The sequence below is a fragment of the Alexandromys fortis genome, unplaced genomic scaffold, assembly GCF_014885135.2.
Source record: "Alexandromys fortis isolate MF-2015 unplaced genomic scaffold, M_Fortis_MF-2015_v1.1 scaffold_79, whole genome shotgun sequence".
Classification (NCBI taxonomy): Eukaryota; Metazoa; Chordata; class Mammalia; order Rodentia; family Cricetidae; genus Alexandromys; species Alexandromys fortis.
This window is the reverse complement of record NW_026067964.1, coordinates 538,278-558,315: the sequence shown is the minus strand read 5'-3', so window position 1 is coordinate 558,315 and position 20,038 is coordinate 538,278. Positions and strand designations below refer to the sequence as shown.

At 44.3% G+C, this 20,038-nt stretch overlaps 1 long non-coding RNA gene across 3 annotated transcripts in view; it reads left to right on the top strand.

Moving 5' to 3' along the window:
- Positions 1 to 20,038, top strand: part of LOC126508533 (uncharacterized) — a 104,629-nt gene that overhangs the window by 25,437 nt on the left and 59,154 nt on the right. For all 3 annotated transcript variants that reach the window (XR_007593864.1, XR_007593861.1, XR_007593863.1), the window contains exon 3: positions 14,961 to 15,056. This is a non-coding gene — a long non-coding RNA (uncharacterized lncRNA). The remainder of the gene's footprint in view (positions 1 to 14,960; positions 15,057 to 20,038) is intronic.

The following is a 20,038-nucleotide window of genomic DNA, read 5'->3' as shown; positions in this document are numbered from 1 at the left end:
GATTTCTAGCCTGGAAGTCAGATGTTATCACATTCTCTTTAAGCGTGTCCTTAGGAAAGTAAGCCACGGGCAGCAATCCATCTCAGTTTCCCCTTGCTGCACAACTAACAGGAAGCAAAACTGCAGGGTATGGAGTCTTCATCCTTGAAAAGGGTACTGTTGCTTCCTGTGCCATTCCTTCAGTTCCCTTGTGAGAGGGGAACGGGTAGAAGGTTCCAGCAGAGAAGCCCAGTTGGATTCCACATCCACTTTCTGAATTGTGTAGTGATTGGCACTTTGCTCTCCACCCCCACGTTATGATGGCGGCCGGTAGAGCAGAGTTAGGGATTTCCTCCCACCTGGGCTGAGGCGGGAATGTGCTTGGAAGCTGCCTACAGCTGCTTGGCCGTCCAGGCTGGGAAGCCTGTGACTCGTGGAAGAGAGACACGTGGAACTTCCTAACTGCACATTTCCGATCCTTAAAACATGGTTGGATATCTCTTTGCTTCTGCTACACGATTTCATAGGAGAAGTCTCCTGGGAGAAGAAGCAGGGCTTTATTTCTGCTCCTCTTGGTCACTCTGGAGGTGACGTTTTTGTTTCTTACAGCAGCAAATGTATCTAAAATAAATAGCAGAAGATGAGTGTTAGTGGAAAAGCAGAGACTTTCTGGCTCATCAATAATTGGACAGGGATAAAATAGGCACTCAGGGGCCACTGCAGAAAAGGTTCTCTAAGTTCTAGGCTGTGGAAGGAAATGGATGCTCTGGCCAATATCTGAAAACAATTCAGAGGCATTTGTGCTTCCAAGAGGCCCCCTAAGACCTTGGTCTCGTCTAAATGTCCTTGCATTTCAGTGCCTGTCAGCAATATCGCAGAACCCAACAATGATGCATTCCTTGAGCAGTTCACCCTCTTCCTGAGTGACACCCCTAACATTGCTGCTGATACAGATGGCTGGCCCCCAGATGACAGGGCAAAACCGAAGTTCAAGTGATGTGTTGGTATTTCCTCCGTAAGAACGCACGTACTAGACTCCCAAAGTGGGAGGTGGTGGGCCTGAAGACCATGGCAGTTTAAACTTGGGATAAAAAGAAATCAAAGAAGAAAGAAAAACTCCAATATTCTGCTTGGCGCGGCATTCATAAACTCCAATGTGTTTCCTAGCCACCCAGCTACCCAAGCAGGTCTTCCACTTCTCAGACTTGTCATTTGTAAGGCAGACACTAACAGCTCACCTCTCAGGGCTCTCAGGAGGATGAAATGAAATAGTGGACACCTCCAAGGCACCCAGCCCATGAAAGCCCTGTGGCTGCTTCTGTGAGGAGGCTGGGATGGGACAAAGCAGCAATGCCTTGGGAGGAGGCCAGGTCAGAAGGAGGACTGTTCTTCCTTTGTTGTTGCTGTTTTGCTTTTTGTTTTTTTTCCAAGCTGGTCCCTTCCTGCTAGGTCCCAGGAATATTATCCCCCATCCTGCAGGCTGTCACTTCTGTGTGAGTCCCCAACCCCTCTGCATCTAATAAGTCAACTGTCCTTGTTTATCTTTGGCTCCTGCCACATTGTCAAACAGGCTATCCCAGAGCTGATTTGTATCCAACCCAGACTGTAATCGACACAGTTATCATATCGTAAAACCAAGGTCACGGGAGGGTGAAGATGGGTAAAGAATCTATTAGGTTCAATGAAATAATATGAATAAATCATCTTGATTTAAAAAAAAGCATGACTGCGGGAAAACGCATAAACTTAAACAACACCACATTTTTATGGGATTTTATCACTTGCTTCTTGCCCTTTGTGGCTTGCTGGCACCTTGATTTTCAGTTTGTCCAATGCAGAGTTCTCTATTGTCTGCCATAGCAATTCTGTAGAGAAATGTCCCCAGAAAATAGTTAAAGAACTATATATAATATCTATAATGAGATCCAGGCGGCTTTCAGCCATATTATTTCTTTTTAAATCCATTTGTGTGTGTGTGTGTGTGTGTGTGTGTGTGTGTGTGTGTGTGTGGTTGGCTAGGTCTTTTGGGAGTAGGTCCCACTGTGTAACTCCCTCCACAAACCTGGAATTCACTCTACAGATCAGGTTGGTCATGACCATGAAGTGGTCTTACCTCCACTTTCCAAGTATGGGATTACCGGCATGAGCCATCATAATTCTGTATTTTAAGTATTTGCCTATTTCTATTATTTTTTATGTGTGTAGGTGAGGGTGGGTATGTGCCGATGCCTGCAGGTGCCTGCAGAGGCCAGAGACATCAGAGCCCAAGGAGAAGGAACTGTTCATGTGGGTTCTGGGAACCCAGCTTGTGTCTTCTCCAAGAGCAGTAGGAGCTCTCAGCTGCTGGGCCATATCTCTAGTCCTTTGTTTGCTTGTTTTATGTATTTCCTTGTTTTGTTTCTGAGACAAGGTCCCATTCTGGAGCCTAAACTCTTCCTGCTTCAGGCTCCCGGGGTGCTGGGATTAAGCACATAGGCCACCACACTCAGGTCAGATAATTTCTTATTGACTACTTGAAAGTGAGAAGTTGTGGGTATCAACTTTATGTTGAGTTACAAGAGTCTTCTCCAAGGAAGGTTTCTAGCAGTTTCCTTCCCAAACCCAGGTAGAGATGAGTGCAATGACATGTTGGGGGATGGGCATCCTCTTCTTACCTTAGGACCAGCACAGCCCTGGATCTGAAAGGATAGGTTCTGCTGTACTTCTGGGGCACTCTAGCAGTAACTTAGGGTCTCCCTAGTTCTTCCACAGTCACCTTATGTCTCGCGCACCATGTCTTTCCCAGGTGGGTGTGATTAATGCCCTACAGAAAACACCAAGCCCTGGTCCACAGAACACAGAGAGACTGTTGAGGTAAAAATGGCAGGGCTCTGGACTGCCTGCACTTTGAAGACACATACATCAGCTCCAACAACATGAGCCTGCTTGAGCTGTTTTCTGCTCTGTCTGATTTCGCTCAAGCAATCCAGCTTGGGTGAGAACCATGAGGGCTTTCCTTGTCTTTCTGTTGCATAGTAACTAGTCGGTGTTTTCTAATTTTTTCCATGCTCCAATCTCTGAGCCTATTGTCCCCTGTAGGCAACAGCTCTTTTTGTTGGTAAACAGCAGTGGTTTAGAGAAGTCTTATTTGAAGAAGTCTGTCATTGTGTACCAAGCGCTTTCAAGTGTATTTGTGAAAGAGTTAGAAGTACATTATATTTATGCCATTACTGCTCCTAAATATTTATACACAGTCACAGTTTAGAGGTATCTGGAGGCCTTTATATTTATTTAATTTATATATTATATATATTATATATTTTATTTATATATATTATATATATTATTTATATATATTATTTATATTATATATATATATTATTTATATAATTTATTTAAAAAGCTGTTTTAAATTAATCCAACAGAAGGCCAATATAACAAGACAAATAGAGCCTAGCCCACCTTTGGTCAACCATGTCCCAGAAAGATAGCAGGTGCTTAAATAAATAGTCCATGCTGGCGATTGTTCCACCCACTTACATAAGCAGCGTGACAGATGGGGGCGTTTTAGCCTCGCTCAGCACTTCTCCTGGGATATGTCAACATGGAGTTTAGATTTGTGGGCTTGTTTTAGGGGCCAGTATCTTCCTGACCCCAGCCTTCTAGCTTATCGGGACTCAGATAAGATGTGTTTCGTCCTGTGCTAGCCCAGTAGTTCTTTCTTTCCAAATAGTAACAGATCAATCATGCGTCATCTCTGTAAGGATTTCCATTTCTTTGTGGCATCACCCTTCAGGGTCTAGGGATGCCTAGGACCACAGGCTTGTGTGATTCCTTTTTCTCCTGTTAGGATTGTAGGTGAGACAAATGACAAGCAGGGCGGTTTTATCTGGGTGACTAGACGTCTAACAAAACGTCTCTGTCTGGGCTGCATCCGTGCAGAAGTGTTTGCAACCCTGTGAGAGACAGGCTCTTGGCCTTTGACACAGCTAACAGTTTTGCATGCATGGCCTCCGTCAAATTTCATGAGATCTATCTAATTTTGAAGAGACGTGTTCCTGGAATTTTTTTTTTAACCAGGAAAAAAAAATGAACGGATCCATCTTCCTCCTCCATTTTACCGAGTGTGCCCGCCCCCGCCTCACAGCTCTTATAGGAGCACAGGGGAATTTTAGCTTGAGTTAGGAACCTTGTCCCTCAGCACAATGTAGAGAAGACAGGTAGTGAGCGGCAGGGAGGAGCTGGCATGACGGCATAGGTCTGCCCGTCTGTCATTCCTACAGAAGAGTGTCCCTGTGTGGGTGGGGACAACACACCAGCAGCATCTTCGATTAAAGGCCACTATTCACTGCTCTGGTATTGCACCTTCATTTAAGAAAAATACAACAAAAAATAAATACTCTCAAAACTGCAAAAACTTGATTTTGCAAAACATGTGAGCAGTTATTACTTTACCGCTGTCATTTGTCAAAGATCTTGGCATCTGGCTGCCTTACACTATGTTCAATTTTTGTTTCGCACATAGTATAACTAGCAGACACACTGCCTACGTACATATATGCATACATATATATTGTATGTATTGACAGGTAGCATTTTTATTACTTATGTAAACATTGCACATAAAGCATTGTCGCAAATACTCAAAACCAACATGGAGTTCCCCCTCACCGAAGCTGTATTAAGTGACGGAGGCAGAAAAATGTCCCATGTTCCAGCACAATGAATCATCGGACATCAGACTGACTCTACTTAACCTTCCCTCCGTGACTGGCACCCTGGATGTGTGTGCGGTGAACATTAGCGCTCTGCTAACGACGCCTTCACATCTTCCTGCTATTGATCTGCTTGGGTTCCAACTCACTAAGCCCAGCTGCTCCCTGCTCACGGGGAGAAGATGCTGAACAAGCAGAGGGAGGAAGGAACCAACCCAGGAGGCTGGTTCTTTCCTGTCCACGCGTAGGACTTATGTGATCCTCATCACCAGTTACTAAAACTGTGTGATGAGCCTGCCCACGGGAGAGTACCAGAAGCATAAATGTTAGATCTGACCTTGGTTTTAGATATCAGAATTTGCTGATCCAGCCCTGTGCCTATGTTTGACTCCTCTTATGTTCTCTGGGAACACATAGCAAGGCAGGAGATGTTCGCTTGCCTTTCTTTTCTCTCACTGAGAAGGTATCAGAAAGAGAGGGAGCTCTGGAAAAAGGGAGGTAGGCATTAGGGTTGTTCTACAGCCTCCTAGGTGGTACCTTAGCTTTTGTGTCTCTAAATCGGGAAGCAGCCTCCTCACTAAGATATTGTGAATTTAAATAAGATCTCGCCAGGAAAATGTATTGCATGATGTAGCGCCCAGGGCTGCCCTTCAGAAAGTGCTCAGGGCTTTTGCTGTCATGGATACCTGAGCTGATGGTGGAAGGCTCCATTTGGAACTGACAGGGGGCTCCTCAGAAGGAAGAAATAATAGTTCCAGCACACACAACCACATCCCCTTGCTGATGTACTTGGTTTCTGTTTGAAGGGCAGAAAAAAAATGCAGAATCCCTTCCATTTATATTCCAAAGGCAAAGCATCTGTTGTCTCTCAGGGCCCTGTATCCTTTTGCTTTGTGTGTGTGGTATTGGAGATCAAAGCCAGGTCCTCTGGTGTGCCAGGTAAACATTCTATCATCAAGCTACACCCCAGTTGGGGTCCCTGCGTTTGTAATCTACCCTGTTAGACTCTGGCTCTGGTGTCGCTTTTCTCACAAACTTAGAAAACAAGAAACACAAAAACTGTTTTCAGTTATTTACTCTGTGTGGATCAGAATACAGGGGGAAAACCACATAAATATTCCCATGCAGTTAACCTGTTTGTAAGAAGGGATAGGAACAAACCAAGAAGCGCAATGCATTTTCCCTCTTCAGATGCGAGGCTGGTTGCTTAAGACTGAGTTGCTGTGCCATGGAGGACACACATCTAACAATAGAACCAAGGCTTATAGGTCAATTATTGTCTAGAGCCTGTGAACAGTTGCTTTTCTTTCTTTTTCCCTGTAATGTATTTTCTTTATTAAAAACAAACAAACCTAAAACCTAGTAAGTAAGAAATTATCAGGTAGTCTTAAAAGGAGCAAGGAACAGTTGTTTTCCATCTAGCTCGAAGTCTGACAAGGTTCTGGGCTTGAGGACTTTCCCATTTTACTGAGGGTGCTCAATGCTGTGTTGGGTCCAGAACACAGTTCTTCCTATGCTAGAAGTGGAGCCCAGTATGGCGACCTTTACCCTCCTTCAGGATGCATGAGCTGTCAAGCTGCAGTCCTGAAGCCCCAGCCTGCCGCAGGACCACATATCATAGCTGGTGGTCTGAAGCGTCTGACCTGTGGTTCCCGCCTCTGCTCAGAGTGATGCAGACCTTTCTAGCTTTCCTGAGAGGCTCAAGTGAGGGCTGCTTTTCACCAACATGTCTGCCTCTTGGTTCCATGCCTTCCTTCCGTTGCTCTTGTTCCTCAGGCCCATTTCCAATTCACCCCACAGTCCGTGGCTCTGTTATCAGAGTCAGTTTGAAGGCATGGTCCCACGCCTCTGCAGCTGAAGGGATCTGGGGGAGGGGTGTAGTCCCCCATCTTCTATTTAGGCATTGGATCCACTGTATCCCAAACAAAGGTGAGTTCTGAGGACATAGGTTGGTGTGTGGTAATTAACGATTAATGGCTTTGATCATTTGTTTAGGACAGGAGTGGATGTGGTTAAAAGAAGGCTGCAGGCACCTAACTTCCTGCATTGCCCAGGCAGTTCCCATAGTTCAGGGCCACTCAATGCAACAAGCATCCCCAGTGCCTTTAGACTCTTCCAGACTTCCTGAGGCATTCATTCTTCTCCATATCACGACTCTCCTCCCTTGTTAATACTGATCTCTAAGATTGCAGTCTTCTTGTTTTAGAAGCAGTCCCCAGGCTCTTTTCTAGCTGAGATTTAAGTGATGTCTTCATAGTAGGTGGTGTTAACTCAGGGTATAATCTCAGGAACCATTCTGGTCAGGATGCAGATGCTAAGTCCTCTTACTGATGACATTGATCACTATGGGCTCAGAGTGGCCTTACCAGGGCTAGAGAGATGGCTCAGCAGCTAAGAGCTCTGGCTGCTCTTCTAGAGGACTTGGGTTCGATTCCCAATATCCACTGGCAGCTCACAACTGTCTATAATCCAGCTCAAAGAGATTTGACACCCTAATACAGACATAAATGCAGGCAAACCACCAATGTACTTTTAAAAATTAAAAAAAGAATGGACTTACGGATGGACATTTGATAACTGTATCTCTACCCTGAAGTCCTGCTTGCTGGTGCTGGTCCCTCTATTCCCTGGCCTCTGACCTCTGACCATACTTCTCTGCTCTGCCCACCCACTTGCTAACTTCTTCCTTGGTAAGCAGATGGTTTCACCTGTTGAAATCTCACCGAAGTTTTAGTTCTGGCCTCTGGTCCCCAGCTCTATAGATCAGGTTCTTTGTTCTCAAATCCACTGCACCAGGTACAGGTAAGGATTTCTAGTTCTCCGTGTGCAGGTCCTCTGTACACTCCTAGTGCAAGAGTGCAGGTGGTTCTTCTGGACACAGCTTCTAATTCTGATTTTTACAGTGGGCATGAAGTCTTAGAGTCTACCCACCCAACGGTCTCCTGTTTGTGTTCTTTCTCTTTCTCTTGATCTTTTGAGACAGTGTTTCTCTGTGTAACAGTTCTAGCTGTCCTGGAACTACATCTTGCAGAGGAGGCTGGCCTCAAACTCAGAGATCCACCTGCCTCTGCCTCCCAAGTGCTGGGATTGGAGGCGTGCGCCACCATGCCTGGCTTATGTTTTCTCTTTTCTCCTCCATTTTCATGTGTACTTTCTCTCTTTTTTCAGTGCTAGAGACCAGACATACAGCCTTGCATTCTGTCATAAAATTTTAATTAATGCATTATTTTGTTATTTAGAACAATCAAACAGTAATGAGGTGTTTACACTGAGAAACAGCCATTTTTACTTTTACCAATTCTGAATCACCTTATCTCTTTCAGAATTTACCAATCTGGTATAGCATTCCAGAATTTGTCCATGCATTTACCCATGATATAGGTAAACCTCACTTATAAACTGGGGAAAATGAAGGAGAACAAATGGTTGTATGTCAACAGCCAAGCAGTCTGTCATGTTGTTAGTCTTTTCTGCTCATGTTCCTCACCTGTGTCCCCGGCCAGGCTGGCCCAGCTTTCCTGGAGCCGCAGTCTAGGGCATCTCACTATTCTGTGGAACAACTACTTTTCTCCCACCGTTACTGCACGGTTACCAGCCCCATTTCTAGCTCTGCTGGCATCCCGTCATCTCTTTCTCTCTGCTCCCATTCCCACTGGATTTCTTTCTGAGAGAGTCAGAAATCACATGCTGAAATATTAGACCACAACACATAGGTGGATGGTTCCATCTCCCTCTGGGTACTTCAGAATTATCCTTTACGACATAGTTAAAATGATTTGTGTTTTGTCCCAACCCCTTCCCCACTCTTCCGGGAATATGGTCTCACAATGTAACCCTGACAGACCTGGAACTCTCTTCGTAGACCAGGCTGGCTCAACTCAGAGCTCCTGCTCGTCTCTGCCTCCCAAGTGCTGGGATTAGGCTGACAATCCAATCTTCACAAATTTAGTGGAAGAAATTTTTACAACAACCTTTTATAACTTCATAAAACTGGATGGTCAGTCTTCTAGCCTGAAGGCAGACGCTGCCCTCTTAGACACACAGCTGAGCATCTGATATGTGGAAAAATCCCACTGAGAAGCAATAGCTAAAAACAGGCTTTTGAGAAGCAATGAGTCATGGCCTAAATGAGAAAATACATTAAATGATAAATCAAATTGAACGCAAATGCCCCTGAAGCATCCGTGCTGGCTTGAGTCACTGTCACTGAAATGAAGATGTTAAAGGGTCTAAGGGCTACCTTCTTTCCTCCAGCTTTCTTGTTTTCTTGGTGCTTCCTTTCTCTTAAAAATGTGATCTGTATTCCCCTGCCCCCCCCCCCCATCCATGTCTAGGCTGTTTTTTTCCTCTTTTAAATGTCTACAAACCTACCTTTTAAATAAACAACCAGGTTCTGTGGGCTTAGCAGGGTAACATCTATGCTAATTCCTGATCAGTCAGGTGCTGGCCCCCTAAGCAACCTTGAGGTAGATCTCCTGCCCCTTCCTGTCTCCTGCTACTTCCTCAGTTGGCAAAGTCCGCATGCTCCTCTGCCCTTCCAGGTAAACAACTGAAAATACGGTAAAGCCACCAGCTACAAAGAAGCTGTTGGTGACAGCCAGGATGAAGAATCAGGTTGGCTCTTGCCAGGAAGCTCTGAATTCTGGCGCTGGCTTCGTCTCAGCCATGGAAACTGGCCCACCTCAACTCGGTACCGGACACTATGCTCACACCTGTGGGGAAGGCAGAGGGAGCGAGGGGTACATAGTCCATCTAATCGGGGAGACTTGTTCCAAACACACAAAAAGTCAGTCAATGCTAGAAGCATACAAAGCTAGCAAGCATAACAGTATAGAACTTCCATATTTAAATGTGGACTGTCTGATAGGGCAGAATTCCCGTGGCGGTGGTTGTACACCTTCTGGGGACTGCACTTTTGACCCCAGTAGCGCCTTTGCTCAGATCCCCTTTGATGCTGCTTGTCCTTTCACGAAGCTCGTGGTTGTTGCAGTTGCTTCTCTTGTTGCTGTAGCAAAAGTTGTCACAGAACAGTCTGAGGAAGGACCAACTTGCTTGGCTCACAGTTTCAGAGGATTCTGTCCGCAGTGACTTGGCATCTTGATGGAACAAGCATGTAGCAAATGAACTCCTGACCTCACAGCACACAGGATGCAACCAGGGACAATATTGTCTCAGCAATCTATCCCCAGTGACATACTGCCTGAAGTTTCCAGTTCCTCCCCAAGACAGGATCCTGAGGGGAGGAACTTCATATTCAAATCATAATGCATTCTCAATATAATAATAATGCATTCTCAGTATAATAGTAATGCATTCTCAAATAGGAAATTAGCTTGAAAACTTCTGTCAATACTTAAAAGTTCATGAACATAGTTTAGAACATATAATACTTCGGTGTTGAAGTATAATCAGTTATAAGTTGAGAAACTTACATATAGGGCTGGAAAGATGGCTCAGTGGTTAAGAGCACTGACTGATTTTCCAGAGTACCTGGGTTCGATTCCCAGCACCCACATGGCAGCTCACAATTGTCTGTAACTCCAGGTCCAGGGGACCTGACACACATGGCAAAACACCAATGTACATAAAATAAAAATAGATCGAAAAAAGTAAACTTACATGTAGACTATATTAAGAAACTTTCAAATCTCAATTCTAAAGATAAATAACACGATTTTGAGTCTCCAAAGAAGATATAAAAGCATGGTAAGTTCACTAAGAGATGTTCAACTTTAGCTTTTACGGAAATGCAAACAAAAACCACAAGATAACCACTTCATACAAGCTGGAATGACTCAGTCTCAGAGGGTTCAGAACAGGTCTCTTGGCCCCGTACACCCAAACAGAACATCATGGCGATGGTATTGGATGTCAGAGGGGCTGTTCCCCTCTGGATGGGTTGAAGCCAGGGACGAGATATTCCTGAAGGCCCTGCCCCTAGTGACCTATTTCCTCTAGCTAAGTCCCACCTTCTGAAGTTTCCAGAAGCTCCCCAAAGTAGTGTCACTATCTGGGAAGCAAGCATTCAACACAAGGGAGCGATGTCACATTCAGGCAGTTCTACTACATTATCCCTGCTCGTTCTCCCAGAAGCTTTGAGGTGCAGCTGGGAGAAAATGCAGCCATCTTTGAGCTAGTCTGTAGAGAGAGAGTCTTGAAGAACTAATCTGGGAAAAGGGAGCCTTCACGCAGCAGGCTAGGCTCTTGCAGCTGACCAAAGCGTGAACAAGCTGGCTGCCCTCAGGTAACCTAGTTACCTACAGTGTCGATAGCCCAGGTTTCATTGTCCCTCCAACGTGTAGAAGGCTGTATTATAAGACAAAGCTCTCTGGAGTCTGGAGAAGCTTGGTGAGGTGGAGGTGGGGGGAGGAGTGCACTTGACCTTTTGCCTCTTAGGCAGTACTTACATGTTGTAATAGGAGCGGTGGGGCTGCATCCCCAGCACCCTGGCTGCCTGCTAGTTTATGCTCCGAAATAATTACACAGACACTGTATTCTTTTAAACACTGCTTGGCCCATTATATCTAGCCTCTTCTAGGCTAATTCTCGCACCTGGACGATCCCATTTCTAATAATGTGTGTAGCACCCCTAGGTGCACTTACCCAGAAGATTCTAGCCTACGTCCATCCTGGGTCGGAGCTTCATCGATCGCATCTGTCTGGGAGAGGGGAGCATGGCCTCTGTCTGAGGCATCTTACCTCACTTCCTCTTCCTCTCAGCATTCTGTTCTGTTTACTCCTCCCACCTATGTTTTAACCTATGAGGGCCAAGCAGTTTCTTTATTTTTTAACCAATGACCTTCCTCCATCACTTACGGGGTCATTCTTGCTTCCTTGATATATGTCACAAACTGCACCTCGGCATCCCCCACTTCATGATAGTCCTTGCCTTTGAGTGATTCTTCTCCCCACCAAGTCTCCAGAGCCTTTTAATGGGTTGTGGATGGAGAGATGGGAACCTGAACCCTGCAGGTACTAGAAGCAGACAGACACGGCGAGACACTTAAAAGGCAGGTGGACTTTCCCACTTGGTTACCCCAAAGAGAGCAGGCTGGTGAGGTTGGCCAGCTGCAGGCAGCCAACTGTCCTTCTTCTCTGGAAGAGGCAAGCTTTTAGCTCACGGATTCTGTCCAGCTGGACGGGCAGGCGGGCATGAGACAGCAGAGCTTATGGCCAAGTTTTATGAAAAGCAATCTCTTAAAAGCAGGCTAGAAGAGACACTCGGTCTGGGGCCGCAATGCATCCTGGGATTTCTGTGACTCTCATCCCACCCTGAGCCAGCTCGTCTCGGCTTGCTTATCTATGAGCTTCAAAATGAGACTGGGGATAAACTGGACTCAGCCATGAGCTTTTCCTCTTTGAATGAACGAGTGCAAGCATCCCTGCTGCTGGTATATCTGAGCTTTACCGGCCTCACCTCTTTATCCTAAGTCTTCCTTATTCTCTGTTATACTGTGCTTTATAGGAAACTGTCACAGTCTCAGCACCAAGGAGGGCCAGGAATGGGCTAGGATTCAGGGAGCAGTAGAACAGGAAAAGCTAGAGGCCCCCTCCACTAAAACGGCAATGGCTACTCAAACCCAGTTCATTGCTGCCATGACTGTATCAGCAGTTTTCTTTTTTTTTTCCTCCCCTCAAGAAAATCAGAAATCTGAATTTTCATTGGCCCTTTCCATATTTAAAAGTGATATAAGTAAAACCATGAAAGGACTGTGGCCACGAAATGCTTCTTTCTTTCCATCTAGGGCAGCTGTCAGGTGAGCAGAGATGGGCGCAAGGAACACATCCTGGACCTAGGCTGTCTACAGTGATGCACTTCTTTCTGAGGCTCAGCTATAAGCAATGCAACCAGCTCTCTGCAGTCCCCACCCTAACAGGCTGAATCAAGCACTTGGCTGGGGTACAGTGACTTAGCCAGGTTATGTCATATACAGGATTCGTGTCTGCCACGGTGGCTGCAAACCCCCAGTTCCTAAAGGCAAGCCCGTGTGTTAACCAGTTAGTTTGCTGGGACTTTTCAATCTGTTGCTGATGAGAGAGCTGGACCCCACAATGGGGCTTCTTGCTGGGTAAGTGAAGCTTCTTCATGTAAAGTCTTTGAGGCTATCCTCATTGGGCCATTCCTCAAAGCTCTCGGTAGGAACCCTGACACCCAGGGGATCAGCAAACCAGTGGACAAGCACAGGTAGATGTGTGGATTGACACCGGCAGGCAGCAAGAAGCATGGGCAAGGACCACAAGGTCCATCACATGGCTGGGATTCTCGCCCTGCTGCGTGGAGATTGTGTGATACTCTCTTAAGCCATTGCCACCAACGTCAGGTGTAAGTAATGTTTGTAAAAATTTATTCCTGATAAACAATTTAGGGCCAGTCAAAAAAAGAAAAGAAAAAAAAAAAAGAAAGAAAGAGAACATGGGAGCCATACACCTTGAAGACTTACAAGGTTACCAGTTTGCAGTCCCTGCTGAAGGCCGCCACCTTGTCTAACGGCCGGGATTCTGGAATCCAATTAATTAGATTTTAATTCTGTGCCAACTGTGGATCTTGAGTGAATTATCTAATCTTGCCATCATCAATTAAAAATCCACCCACCGTCATCTTTAGAGAATTAAGCCTGCTTAACACAATGCCAGACCTCTAGTCAACGGCTCCCTAAGGATTAACTATTTCTACTCTATCTTGATTTCCTTTGAAAAGAGAAGTTTCTATCCTCAAAAAGCAGCTTGAGGAAGACCCCCTCATGCTGAAAACCGCCCAGCAACAGGCTCTGCCATGAGCTTCGGAGCTGCAAGCTTGGTGGAACACTGATTGCGTCTCTGCAGCTCACCGGAGGCCAGAAACGCAGCCCCTCCCCCACTGGGCATGCCCAGAAACTATAGATCCGGCCTTAATTACCAGCAATTAAACTGGCTTCAGCCTGCGGTGCGGGATCTGGTGCTGCCTTACGGCCTCCTGAGGGCCTTTCTGGAACTGGGCTCAACCCTTCAGGAACCTTTCCTACTCCTCCCTCAATCATTTATTTAGTCTCCTTAAACTTCCCTGGTGTCTCCTGGGCTCAGGAAATCTGAGCTCTGCGGGGCGGATGAGGGTGGAGGGTCCCGTTCTGCAGCGGCATTCTGACCCAGCAATTTCCTTGTTCCAGGCATTTTGGAGGGCAAACCTGGGCTCCTAGATTCTCAGTACACAATGAGAAATGGAGGCTCCAGTCTTTGTCAGTACACTTCATTTTTTGGGGAAAAAAAGTTTGCAAGAAGGTGTATTCTTATAACTGTGAGGAGATGATACATTAAATTAAGTGGAAAAGGTAATTGAGAATAGATAGACACACAGAGAGATGATAGGTGATTGTTAGATGATGCATATGTAGACAGACAGACAGATAGATAATGCATAAATAGATCACTAATAGATAGATAGATGATAGATAAATAATAGATGATAGATAGATAGATAGATAGATAGATAGATAGATAGATAGATAGACAGATAGATAGAAGGATGATCGTCTAGTGTGGGAGAAAGAGTAGCCATGGCAGAGGCTTCCAGCAATGCTCGAATGGTTCCATCAGAGAGGATGCCAAGGCAGGACTGGAGGCACCCTCAGCTTCTCTGGGTCTGAAGTGTCATGCGTACAGGCAAGAAAGAGGGACTGGTGTCCCTGAGGATAGTCTTTCTGTTTGGCTTGAGTCTCCATCTTTAGCACTGGCTTCTGAAACATCCAAGAAAGTCCTTTTTTTCTGGCTTTCATTCCCAGTGTGGGTCTCAAGGTAACTCTTGCTAACCTCTCAAGAGCAGGCCAATGGCCTGCACCTGCTCTTTGCTCTGGGGCCCTGAGGCTGAATGATGTTGCCTCTTGGGACAGCTGAGTTGCCTGCATCTGAGCCCTGAGGTTTCAGTGAGCCTCTGGAAGGGCAGGAAGGAACTTCCCTAATCTCCACTATCTCAGCTGTAATTCATGAGTTATTAATGGCTGTGTGTGCTTTGTGTTAAAAATATACATACACATAGTTAGGATTTTATAAAAATTAAAATGAAGATTTAAAGTAGCTTCCTCACATATGTAAATCTTATCTCTTAGGCATGTCCTTTTTACCTAAATGATACCAGGCCAAAACCAAACTAAACCAAAACAAAACCCAAAAAAACAAAAACAAGCAAACAAAAACCCTCCCCAATGTTTGCCAGCATGAGGACCATGTCAGCAAATTCTTGTCTTCTTTTCCCTTTGCAAAACTAGCCAGATGACTAATCAGTTGATGAACCTTTGCTTCACTGAACCTCTACAGGATGAGTTCCTGGGTGCTTCCTGTTCTGCAATGTCACTAGCTGTCACTGAAAGACGGATTCCATAGTCACACCGAGCACAATCAGCCACATAAATAGTGAGTAATGTTTTTACATATCTCAAAACCCAAACCCTCAAACTCTAGCCTTCAGAAATCATGGCAGACCAGTTAGAAGCAATGTCATATTGAGAAACGGTGGAAGCCATCTACAGAGACACAGAAGTCATAATGAGCCTCTGTTCTACACAAAGATGGGAAGTCCTGACTGGTGGCATCTGTTACATAGGACAAATGAGTTTGCTCTCTGCATCTGTCTCCTCAGTAGCAGAATTAAGGGATTAATGCCAGATGCACCCTGAAATTCTTTCCAATTTTAAGATTCTGAATTTTAAAACATCTTTTTGGTACATTCTTTGGTTTTTAAGCTCTTCTCTCACACAGCATTTATTCACATGAATAAACGTGAGCCTGGTAGCCTCAGCTCTTTAAAGAATAAAGTCATTAAGTTAGGGGAAACAGTATCCTGTTTCAGCACCACGGAGAGCGACAGCCTCACTTTCCCAAACATTAACATTTTCTCAGGGGTGAAAAAAATCATTAATATTTTTGCCTAAAAATGAAGCCAGCTATATCACTCCTGTGTATTTTCCTGATGGAATCTAATTCAATATACAGCAGAAATATCTGTACACACGTTTATTTCTGTATTCACAATAGTTATGGAATCTACCTAGATGCCCATCAACAGATACATGGATAATGAAAACATGATGTGATGTGGTGTGTGTGTGTGTGTGTGTGTGTGTGTGTGTGAGAGAGAGAGAGAGAGAGAGAGAGAGAGAGTATATATTGCATATAATATATAATGGTGTGTGTGTGTGTGAGAGAGTATATTGCATATAATATATAATAGAGCTTTATTTATCTATAAAGTAGAATAAAATCATGACATTTTCAGGAGAATGGGTAGAACTGGAGGTCCTGATGCTAAGAAAAATAAGCCAGGCTTAGACAAACATTGCATGTTTTCACTCACATGTGGAATATAGATTTTTTTTCAAGATATGAAAATACCAGGGAGACTACTTGGAAGAGAGAGGGACTAGTAGCTATGGGGAAGAGAGAAAATGATCAAGGTATGTGATATACATGCATAAAAATATCAAGATGAAACCCATTGTATTGTACAGTGAATACACACTAAGTAAAAATACAGAGTTCATGAACCCAGTTCTTTTTGCACCTTTAGCCTTAATTTAGCTATCAAGTTATGACAGGAATATTTTCTTGTGTAGTCAAGCTCACAAGGCCATTATAGAATATTGTCAATCAGTCAAGCATCTCCATAAAATCTCCTTCCACATGAGCGACCATTGGGCTTTGGTCTGATTATTTCAAGGTACAAGTAGCTTGATAATTCCCTGGAGATTATAAAATCTTGATCAGAAAAGCCTTTCTTCTTTTGAACTAAAGCTGCTTACAGATAATGATTCTAATATATTTGTATCCATAATATCATTCTTATTGTGTCCTAGTTTGCTTTAATCATCAGCCTAGAAAAAACAGGAAAAATAATAAAGGAAAAAAATAGAAAAGAAGAAAGCCTTGATTGAGGAATTAGCAAGATTAGTTGGCCTGACATTTCAGTGAGCATTTTTTTTTTTGAGACAGGGTTTCTCTGTAACTTTGGTGCATGTCCTGGAACTAGCTCTTCTAGACCAGGCTGGCCTTGAACTCACAGAGGTCCGCCTGCCTCTGCTGGGCTGGAATTAAAGTGCTGGGGGATAAAAGGCATGTGCCACCACCGCCTGGCTCAATGAGCATCTGAAAAGATAGGTGAGAACTTGGTGCAGGAGAATTGTCTGTATTCTGTCAATCATGTTTCAAATAAACGCTGACTGGCCAAGTGGGAAAACCAGACAGGAGTAGAAATGATGTAATGAGAACAGGAGAATTCTGGGAAGGAGGAAGTTGACTCCTCCCACTCCTGTCCAGACCACCAAAGCAGCAGGATGTGATCTGCCCCACTGAAAAAAGGTACTGAGCCACATGGCTAACATAGATCTGAAAAATGGGTTAATCAAGATGTGAGAGTTAGCCAGTGTGAGGCTAGAGCTAATGGGCCAATCAGTTTCTAACTTATAGAGATCTATGTGTGATTTTCTCTGGGGCTTAACAGTTGTGGGGTACTGGGCAGGACAGGACCCCCAACAACAAGCCAGCACCTCATGTTACAAGAACTTTCCTGAATTCTACCTCACAGGTGGCTTTTGTTTCTACCTACAGAGAGGACTTAGTTGCAGATCACTAGTTAATAACATCTCTATTCACCTAAACTTAAAAATAAGTATTTTAAAATTAGTCTTAAGCTGGGAGGTGGTGGCGCACGCCTGTAATCCCAGCACTTGGGAGGCAGAGGCAGGCGGATCTCTGTGAGTTCGAGACCAGCCTGGTCTACAGAGCTAGTTCCAGGACAGGCTCCAAAGCCACAGAGAAACCCTGTTTCGAAAAACCAATAAAATAAAATAAAATTAGTCTTAATTATAATTGCCATACAAGGGTCCAGCCCACTGTGAGCAGTACTGTTCCTAGACGTGAGGTCTGGGCTGTATGGGAAAACTAAGCAAGATTCTGTGAGTCAATAAGCCACCAAGTAATGTTCTTCCAGGGTCTCTCTTTCAAGTCTCTGCCCTGAGTTCTTGACGTCACTCAAATAAGAGAACAAGTACTGAAAGTGGGAGCCAGATAAATCCTTTCCTCCTCCAAATTGCTTTTGATCATGGCATTTGTCATAGCAATGGAAGGGAAACTAGAGCAAAAATTGGTACCAGAAGTGGGATTTGCCTGTCACAGAAACAAAACTAGAACATGTCACACCTAGTTCTGTAGTTCATGTCACCGTAAAAGACAAAAATCCAAATCCCAGTAATGTCACTTTATTCTGTGTTTTCTTCAGTGGCTCTTCTTTTTTTCTTAAAGATTAATCTGATCTTCACCTCAAAGGTCCTTCATAATCTGCCTCCCTCTGGTTATCTGTCTCTCACCTCATCTGCTACACCTACCAGCTTCCATTTCTTCATTCCCCCTCTTTCCTTCCTTCCCTCTAGCTATACTGGCCTCCTTTGCTGTCCTTGAACACCAAGGACATCCTTCATGGGAGCCTTGCATTGCTATTTCCTGCAATAAGACTATTCTTTCTTCATATACCTGCATGACTGATTGTTTCACTTCTTTCTAGTCTCTTGAATGCTTCCCCCATGATGAAGCCTGTTTAAGGCGTCACACATTTCCAATACCTGCTCCACTCCTAGGCAGTGGTTGGTGAATGTTAGTAAAGATTTGACAACTACATGCTAATTTGTAGCACTTGACGATTTCTATACATATGCGATACATGTATATGTGTAATGATTGCAACTAATCTCAAGCTACGGGTGGGAGCCCTTGGAGGCAGAATCAGGAAAGAATAAAATTCAGCAATCATGACTTGCTAGGTCAAAGGAAATATTGTCCTGACTGAGTTTACTGATGGCTGTTGCGTTCATTTAGAGCCTAAAATGAAGAAATAGCTCATGGTGGGTTGATCTTAGTAGAGTAACATTGAATGTTACTTGCTTGACTTCTGTCTTCCCAGGCACTTGAAAAAATGTTTATTTATTTTGTAAGTCTTGTGTATGCGTGCACACACACACATGCATAAGTGCAAGTGTCCATGGAATCTAGAAGAAGGTTTTACATGCTATGGATATAGAGTTACAAAGCCACATGGACATAGGTACTGAGAACTGAACTCAATTCTTCAGATAGATCAGCAGTGCATGCTCTTGACTATAGAATCATCTCTCCAGCTTCATTTTCAGGTTGACTTTTTTTGTTTTTGTTTTTATTTTGTGACTAATCACATCTATTCTGTTCATTCCCTGAAAGTCCTGTGAAAAGCCCAACCTGCCACTATCTTCCTTTCTTAGCTACTTTTTGTTGCTGTGATAAAATGCCATGACTAAAAGTGACTTATGGAAGAGTTTACTTTGGATTATTGTCCCAGAGGCAGAGTCTAATTGTGGAGGAATAAAAACAGCAGTTAGCTGGAACAAGAGACTGAGAGATATGTCTTCAACTGCGTGTATAAAGCCAAGTGAAAAGTAGAGGTGGGGAAAGGCTATAGAGTTTCAAAGCCTTCCCCTCTCCTTCTTTGAGCAAGGCCATATCTCTGACAGGTTCCTTCACCTCCCCAAAGAGAGCCACCAACCGAGAACCAGGTGTTCAAATACATGAGTCTATGGGGGACTCGTCTCATTCAAACCGCCCTACTTCCCACGCAAGTGTTGGTTGAATTTTCTGTTTCTCTTCAATTGTCTACAGTTCTCTCCATCTTTGACCACTTACTCTTCTTTCCTTGATGTGGGAGTCTCCTATGTGTGCTGTGATTACCATTAATGAATAAACTGCTTTGGACCTATAGCAAGGAAGAATTTAGATAGGCAGGAAAGCTATGCTGAATGCTGGGAGGAAGAATGGTGGAGTTAGTAAGAAGCCATGGAGCCGCTGTCAGAGTCAGGCATGACAAAACTTAGCTGGTAAGCCACAGCCATGTGGTGATACCCAGATTAATAGAAATGGGTTAAATTAAGATGTAAGAGTTAGCCAATAAGAAGCTAAAACTAATGGGCCAAGCAGTGATTTAAGTAATACAGTTTCTGTGTGATTATTTTGGGTCTAAGCTAGCCAGGCAGCCGGGAACCAACAAGCGGCCCCTTCCTTCAACACTTCCTTTACTTATCTCTCCTTTCCAGGAGTTCTGATCCTCCATGCTAGTAGGCAATTGTGTCATAGAAGAAAACAACACTAATTTGTTACCTCATGTCTTATGAGGACACGTGGATACTTACTTACAAGGAGATGAGAGTATTGGAAGCTCCATGGCTTCTTTCTCTGGTTTGTTTGTATGATAAATTATTGTCTTTAAAGGCCTCATAAACCACTGAAGCTGTGCCATCTCCTCACACACTGGACCAGGACCATCCAACAGGACCTCCAAGTCTTTCAATAAATTGTCCTCATCCATTACAGGATATTGG